This window comes from Halyomorpha halys, unplaced genomic scaffold (genome assembly GCF_000696795.3).
Source record: "Halyomorpha halys isolate HHAL.00 unplaced genomic scaffold, Hhal_1.1 Scaffold448.1, whole genome shotgun sequence".
Classification (NCBI taxonomy): Eukaryota; Metazoa; Arthropoda; class Insecta; order Hemiptera; family Pentatomidae; genus Halyomorpha; species Halyomorpha halys.
Genome location: NW_027107821.1, coordinates 251,495 through 260,376, shown reverse-complemented (window position 1 = coordinate 260,376; position 8,882 = coordinate 251,495). Strand labels below are relative to the sequence as shown.

The 8,882-nt window shown below is 32.2% G+C and overlaps 1 protein-coding gene across 1 annotated transcript in view; it reads left to right on the top strand.

Annotated features, from left to right (window-relative positions):
* The window catches only part of RhoL (Rho-like), a 98,571-nt gene that overhangs the window by 85,927 nt on the left and 3,762 nt on the right, over nt 1-8,882 (top strand). The gene's annotated exons all lie outside the window — the stretch shown is intronic.

Genomic DNA, 8,882 nt, shown 5'->3' with positions numbered 1-8,882 from the left:
TTATGCTATTTATATAGAGTATGTTTTCGATACTTTGAAGTTTTTTTTTCCGGTCATTTTAAAAACAGTAGATGAACCAAAAAAAAAAAGTTTCGTATCCTTCCCTACAATTTTAAATTGTAGCTATGACATGTTGCTTGCTAACACTTCTTAGTTTTAAGTCAGGAGGGTGACCGTTTAGATATCGCATGAATTTAAATGACTTCGACCTAACTGGCTACTGTAATGATGGATGGGCTCAGTAGGCCGCGTAGGTTTAGAATTTGTCAAAGAACCGGTTGATTAAACTTCCATCCGGTTCTGGTTGTTAAACAGGTTTATAGGTGCAAATGAGTTTCTTACCTATCAAGCTGATTTTCGTTACCGTTGATGCAATAATACAATGTATCAATATTCTTCAACAAGTAACATGAGAATTACTTTTGAGCTGGTCGAATATCGGACTGAGATAAACTGATCGCAAGCACTGTGCGGAAGATCGCAAGCCCCTTTCCACTCGATATTTTATTCGTTTTATAATTATCTATGATAGTAATTCATGGATTAAGGTTTATTATCAAGACATTATATTACTATTCATATGTTATTATACCCACAGACACATTATTATAAAAGTTTTTTTTTATTATAGCTTCATCCTCCTAAATTGATGATATGGTGGATTCACTCTTTTCTGTAATGGTATATTAAGTCAGAAAAATGGTATTAAATTCGCAATTCCCAAAGAATTTCATGATATTTATAAATAAAAATAGGTTTAAAATAAACATCATTGGATTTGTTACTATATCATTAAAACCAAAATACCATTTCTCGTAAGGATCTTCTTAAGTAGAGCGAGAATTTGTTAGATGCAGATTTAATGAATATCGAAAATCATGTTTCCTATGTATTAAACTAACCTCACTAAACTATATAATTAATTTTTTTTAAATTAACATAAAAGAACGAAACCCACCAAAAGACATAAGTGTCAAACACATAATTGGAATGTTTCCAACACAAATATCAAATATGTTGAGACTAGATACAGTACATTCCAATTTCAAAAGATGAAAATCTTGGGGTACACGGAATATAAAAAAAAATTATCCACTTCTAATCCTAAGTCTATTCTTAAATTAAAGTGTCATGAATCATGAGCTATATCTCTAGATCTATAAGACGCACATATGTCTGCCAACACTCGAAATAAAGGAACTTTAACTTACTATAAAGTAGTTTATGACACTTATCTTCGGACGGGTAGTAGTTTTTATGATATTCGCATGTGAATATATATTTGACAAATGAAAATTTGTCTGAACAACTATAAATCAATTTATTTTAGCAAATTTCATGTAAACTATTACTCCTACATCATAAACTACTTTATAGCTCATTAAACTAGCTTTAATTTGAGTGCTAATAGACATCTGTACGTCAAATGGTTTTTGAGATATAAATTTTTCAAAATAAATTCACTAACTACCGATCTTTTTGTACGTCCCATACAACATTTCTATGAAATGTTGCTTTCTAAAAAGCTATATCTCGAGAACTATTGGACGTAAATAGCTCTTTTAGGGCTAATATTTCAGCAAATTTACTCTTCTTTAAATAATATTCTCTTAGATTTTCTAGTGTTGTTGGTAGTTTTTAAGATATAGAGCTCGGAATGAAAAATCAATGGTTTTTTAAGGTTTTGAAACGGCCGCCATTTTTTAATCCCCCTACCTATTCTTGGCAGACTCCTCAATTTTGACAATTAATTATACATAGTTTTCATTAAAGTAATCGAAAATTGGGGTGAGATGACTGCCTTTTTTCTCCTCTTGGGCTCTTGTACTGTGAGATTTAAACAAGGATAGAGCATGGCGGATATGAGGGAGGAAATGCCTTCTTTATGTGTCTTTTTAGAATGTTGATGTGAGATGTGCTGTATTTTGTCTTGATTCAGATAATGTTTTTTTCTCTTTTGATGGTGCCTGAATTGGTGAAACGATGACCATCTATTTGTTGGCGGATTGTTTGAGATTCAATGTTCTATGTTTTTCGAGTCACAATATTACATTCTTAAGTTCACTATTGTATTCGAGATAACGATACATTCTCAAGATCGATATTAATTTTTATTGACATATAAATTTAATTTCATGATTACGTAGATATTATTGAAGCTCAGAATTAGAACAGACTAAAAGGAATTAAGTTTTTCTTCAATCCGTTATGAATAGTAGAGAAGGAATGGAAAAATTTATATCGCTTAAGACGTGAATCCATTTTTGCCTGGGAGGACATTATAAATTTTCTCACATCTTCCGAGCAGATGAGTCTCCATCTTGCGATCCGTGCATACTAATCACTATTGTTGAAGGACTGTGACTGATCAAATCCCCAAACTCAACACTTCCAACCTCAAATATATATATTTATACACACTTATACCCGGACACATATGAATGATGAAACAAATGATAGGATGGAATAAAACGGAAACGCGTGGGGTATTGTCTAAAGGATATTTCCGGTGACAGTAGCTTGCCTGGCCAGAGCCTTCTGTATTAGCATCATCGCTATATGGAATTTGTAGGAAATGGTTTTCCTCTTTAACCCTAATTGGCAATTAATTTATTTATAAGTGTGACTTCATTGTTTTAATTTCAATTGCTGGCTTATACTTTGATAATTAACTGTTACACAAATTACCTATTTCCTTATAAGTATTTTTTTTTAATGTCGTTAATTTTAGTTTATATTTAGTATTTGGATTTTCCTGCACTAAGCCGAAGAATATCTGTTCGACTAAATGCATTTTTTCTGTTTATTTTAAGGTAAAATAAAATAGATATAATTCCTTATTCGTTATATTTTTTTATCAACAATCAATAAATCCACTTTAAAAAAATAAAAAATTGAAATTTTTATTGAAAATATTGATTTTTAACACCTATTTTGCATGAAATTATTTTTATTTAAAAAAAAAAAACTTTTCTTTTGACGTGTTTATAATCTCTTTGAATGATGTTTTGCCACAATTTTCACAGTTCGAAGTAGGTTCTCAAATCTCAACTGTTCGAGTATTTTAAATTTTCTCGCCGTTCCTAGGCGTACCAAGGCAAGGTCAGAAGGGATGGTCACGATAGAGATTATATTTATATTTTAAATGATATATTTTTTACTTTATTGAAAAAAAAAATTTTTTTTTTTTCAATCGAACGAGAACCTTACGGTAGAGGGAAAGTACGGAATAGATGGGATCAGGTTATTCTTAAAATTAATTCCTTTTGAAGTACAAACGTTTTTTAGATCATTGCTTTGCCAAACTTAAGTTCATATATTTATTTACCTTTGTTGCACATTTATTTAATGATTTGATGAAATATGAGTTAGAATAGGAAGTTAAAAAGATAATTACATGGTCTATCTAAACCGGTTATGTTCGAAATAGTGAATTTAATAAAATTCAATTGGTTCATATATGTATATAGAATTTTTATTAATAAATTGCACGTTTAAAAAAAAGGGATTTTTCATGGTTAATTAATTCTGCGCCCTATGTGAATCTGTGTTCTTGGTGGGGGTACATCTTACGTAACGATATATTATGGGGATGTCCATATCTCAGGTGGTTGAGGCGCAGGTCTTAGCAACCTGAGAACTGCGGGTGGTGCCGGTTCGAATCCGGCGTAAGGGAGTGGACTTTTTCCATTTCGTGGCTGCCTTACGAAATGGAAAACTTGACCCCTCCTATGGTTAAAATAGGTTGTCACCTCTAGATAACCCCCCTCCCCTACTCAGTATGTCAGAAATGACCAGGAAGGGGGCCATAAAAAAAAAACAATAAAATCAAATAAAAACTACGAAGTTAATCTATCAATAATATAACAAAACATTATAATCAAAATAATTAAAAATGAAATACAAATGGAAATATAAAAAATAAAAAAATGGTCAAAAAGTTACCTAAAAACATTATAAAAAAAAATTACCTACATCATTTTTTAATTAGATAAAACATTTAAAAAAACCAATCCATAGACAACCGAATTCCATTATATTCATGAAAGTCAGTATGAAAAAAATTATTAAATACTGTTAATCGGTATTTTCAAGTTTTTATTTGCAAGAAATGGAGATTTTTATTTTCGAAATGATTATAAAGTATACTCCCCTGACATTATAAAGTATACTCCCCTGACATTGGATATTTCTATGGAGCACCATCGGGCTGTGAGCCCTCATCTATGCTCCTGCTTTTATCAGTTCAATTGGAGGAGTCATTCCTGGTCCTCTTGTCGTTAATGAGGCCAACCGCCTTTGTTCTTCCCCGACCCTCACTCCGGCTTCTCAGTCCAATATCTCCGGATTTTATCAAAGCGTCTTCGTAATATTATTGTTGTTCAAGTCAATACAAAGATTATTACAGAGGCTTCCCTTGATTTAACACTTATCAAACGGATTCAGATATCCTTGTATCTTGTTGGGAGATATGATTGCACTAAAGATGGATAACAAGTTCATATTAATTCGTAACAAACCATAGAATATTTACTTGTTCATGTTCAGTAAAAAATAACACTGTTTACTTTAAAATTATTTTCAAATGTGACGTATTTAACTGTCATCCCCCACTCCTCTCAATACAAACGGCTCACTCTGACTTTGACTTTCGTCAAAACAGGTATGAATTCTGTCATTTTCATTTGATTTTATTCTTATCCCTTTTCATCTCTTAATTTGTACTTTCATTAATATTTCTTCTCTTTATCTGTTACTATTTCCTTTATTGTTTATAACGTTTTTTCTTATTAAATTTTACGTTTCATTGTATACCCTTGTTATTTTCCACTAAAATAAAAAAATAATTTTTTTTTTTTACTTATGACAAGTGTTTGTATTTTTTTTTAGCCCTGACGAAGCCCTGCAACGTAATAAAAATAGTTCACCAATTTACTATTTGATTTTTATTTGATCGCACCCGGACCAAATTCCATTTATTGAAATAAACGGTCAATTAGCAATCTTCCAGTAATTACCATAATAAACTAATTAGACTAGAGGTTCGAGTCCTCCTGGCTTAGTATGGATTGAAATCTTATTTAACAGACATTTCTTAATCTCTCAACTGTATATAGTGAATATCTAAAAATAAAAAAAATGAAAAGTAGTTATCCCGAGTTAGGGCTATCGACCACGTGCTTTATAATGTCCCTTGCGTCTGTTACATGTTCTGTTTTACAGATGAGATATATATTTACATAATACTTATTGCTCCTTTTTTGCCACCCCTGTCAGCCTGGCGTATTCATCCTGTCCCAACCATAATGGCAGGATCAAGATTCATTTGTTTGGAATGCTACAGAATAAATACTTACTGACCTAAATGGGAATCGAACCCACCCTCTCTGAACATCCTGTGCGGTGGGAGGAAGACATAAATTATGTTAAAGTTTTATGCGGAGCCCCGCAACGTTCTGTTTGTTTATCTTCTGCTCCTTGAGAATCGCTGTATTCAGCAAACCAAGATCCTCTCCGCGGCTGTACTATTTATAGGTGTTTTACCTTTCTTCCGTAGCTAGTTTGTTTGTTAAATGTGTATTTCAAATGAAATCCGTTTCGGAAACGAAAACAAAAACAAATTTCTTGCCTAGAAGATTTCTTGATGCCTCATCTTTCAAAAATAAACGCTGTGTGTTGATTTTATCGTTAATGTTTGCATAACTGATAAAAACTGCTGTTTTTTAATGTTTAGAGTTGTATTTAAAATTATAGAAATAAATAACTCAATTAAGGGAATTTCAATGTGAGGCTATCACTTGATCATAATTTTGAAAATCATCATTAGATAATTAGAACCAATAACCATTAACCAAATTTTATTTTAATTTGGTGTCGAGTGGCAGAGCCGTGGAGGGAAGCCACAAACAAACGACCCTTGTCAAAAATTTAATTCATAACTAAAATCCAACTTCATCCTTTAAAACGATTATTATATTCTATATAATCGACAATATTTTAGAGTAAATTCTGGTCAGACTCGGCTGCTCCCCTCATGAAGTCTATTGTGTTGATAAGGTAACTAGATCCTGAAGCCAAATTTTGGATCAAATTTATTTTTTATCCTATGACGCTTTCCTCTTGTAAGTTATTCCACACCTCTCAAATAGGTAGTCGTCACCGGCCCTACCCAAGATACTTAACAGAAGCGGATAACTGACCAAAATCATCTTCTATGACTGTTAGTCAAGAAACATTCATTACTTTCTCAAAAGTAATTCTTGCTTTGTTGTGATACTGGACTATTTTTAAATCACTGTTTAATTCGTTATTTTGGGGGGTTTTCCTTTTTGAAAAATAATTATTCAAGCGAACTTTTGCTTGCCTTCGTGTTCGTACATACAAGAGAAGCTCCGAGAGGACATTCAGTACTTAGCAACAACGGCCGCTCCTCGTCCATAGAGGACTGACCCGTTAGTGACAAGACAGTCGGAGCTACGACCTAATGGAGTGGACAGGCCCTTAAGCCTTCCCGGACGTATTAATGCCACCTCTATCATCCAGATCTCTCACAAAATGAGGAAATGACTGTCTTAATGGTATCCTCTTCCATCCAGTGTCTTCGTTCTCACACTCGGGCAGTGTCTGGCTTCTTATAGGATAATGATGCGGCCGTCTAATAGTTGGGGTCGTATATATTTAGATCACCTAAGAGGAGGAACGACCTCTTTGGAGTATAGGATCTTATGTTAGGTCAGTTGAATAATTTTGCAAAATAATTTAATCTACTAATAGTAATATCTGGAAAATGGTTTTGATAACCAGTAAAAAAAACAATAAAATCAGTTAATGACTCACTGGGTATACCTCTGACATACTAATGGCATGGACATGCTCCCCTAGCAACAATTTTTTTTAAAATGGTATTTCGTTTAAAAAGTTATTAACTATGTATTAGGTTTAAACTTAAAAGCTGTACTATAAAATAATCAGATTCCATTATTCCCTATTCCATATTAAATACCAAAGAGTTGAGCCATAAGGTGTTTAACAGTAATAACATTTAACTTTGACTGATCACCTAATAACCATCGACATGAAGAGGATGATGTCTATGCCTGTTACATGGGTATAATTTTCTATTATTTTTCAGCTTTTACTCTTGGCTCCTAACAATAGGACAAAGGGGCTGCTGAAGGTTATATTAATTTGTAATTTTTTTTTAAATTGTTATTTTAATTTCTTAATTCTATTAGGAAAGAGTTATGCTTTGTTTTCTTGCCATCTTATACAAATACAGTAGGTTGTTACATAGGCAGCATGCTCATCAATTAGACGACATTTAATTTTTTTTTTTAATTTTACTCTTTATAACTTTACATTATTTGCATTATTAAATTATATTATCTTCTCCATTTTTCTTTATTTTATTACCTCAATTGGAGTATTCCCTATTTCAATTTATTATATTGATGACTTTCTATGATGAGAGAATATTCACCTATATTCTTTGATGGATTTACTCTTATGGCTGGTCCTCAATAAATACTAGTATATTGTAGTTAGTTATTGTGAAAAGTTGAAATTACAAGTTTGCACGTAAGGAGCTACTAAAACATTATAATTGAACTATAAGAGAAAATGAAAAATTCTTAAAAGGAAGATTAATATTACTGGTATTTGGTGGGGGGGACAAGTCCGGCAAGTGGACCTAGTGGTCCTTTTTGCCACCCCCTGGCGGCTACCTGAATAGCCCGCAGCATACTAACCAAGGTGGGAGTATCAAGATTCTTTTATCAGGACCGCCGAAAAATGAATGTTTAACTGCTTCAGGTGGGAATCGAACCCACAACGTTCCGAACCGAGCACACTGGGACCTGACGGCAGTCACGTCCATAAGATTAATATTAACAAACCATTTATTTAAATTAATATTAAAGTGCTAAAACAGCAAATAAAAAATATTAATCAAAAACAGTTTTGAAATAGATTTACCTAATTTATCAGCTAAAAAGTAAATTTTGTAATAAACATGAGTGGATATAATGTAATTTCTTTTATTAATTAAAATCAACTTTTTGGTTACTAAAAAAAATAATGTTAATTCCTCTTTTATAGCAGATTGCACCTGGAAGCTTTTTATTTTTAGCACTTAATGAAAAAATAACAAGTTCTTTAAAAGAATAGATGAGTCACTTATTGAGTTAGTGTTGGCTGAGATTGCTCAGATTTTTTACCTCTGTTATTTTGAATGGTCAAAGAGAAAATGGATAGTCATTATTAGTGGAGTTGAAAATACTCCCTGTTTGTACATCAAAATTTAAGTTCAGCTTCCCTAGTAGATTATTACAATTTTTCAATCAAAAAATTGTTTTATTTTTCTTATTTTTAATTAATTAATTATCTGAAAACTATTGGTATTGCTATTGGTATCTGATGGGGGAACTAGTCCCGCAATTGGGTCTAGTGGTCCTTTTTGTACCCCTGGCAGCTACAAGAGTTACCATACTAACAAAGGTAGGAGTGTCAAGATTCATTTGTCAAGAACGCCGAGAAATAAAAATAAATATTAACTGCCCCAGATGAGAATCAAACCCCCACAACATTCCAAACTGGGCGCTCTGGGACCTATGCCTCAACCAGCACAGCTGTCAGGTCCCTTAAGTTAAAAGTGACATTCCACATTAAATAATCAATCACATATTATCAACCATTTTAAATAGTTATGTTTCCATTTTTTCAATGTATTTTTTTGTTTTTTCTTCTCTTATAATGTAACACTGAGAGAGGACCATGTCTTATTTATTAACATGCTCCATGGATAAATCATAATGCATGTGTCAAATATATATGAAGTTCTTACTCATTATAAATACATATTTTAAATTATGAATCATAATATA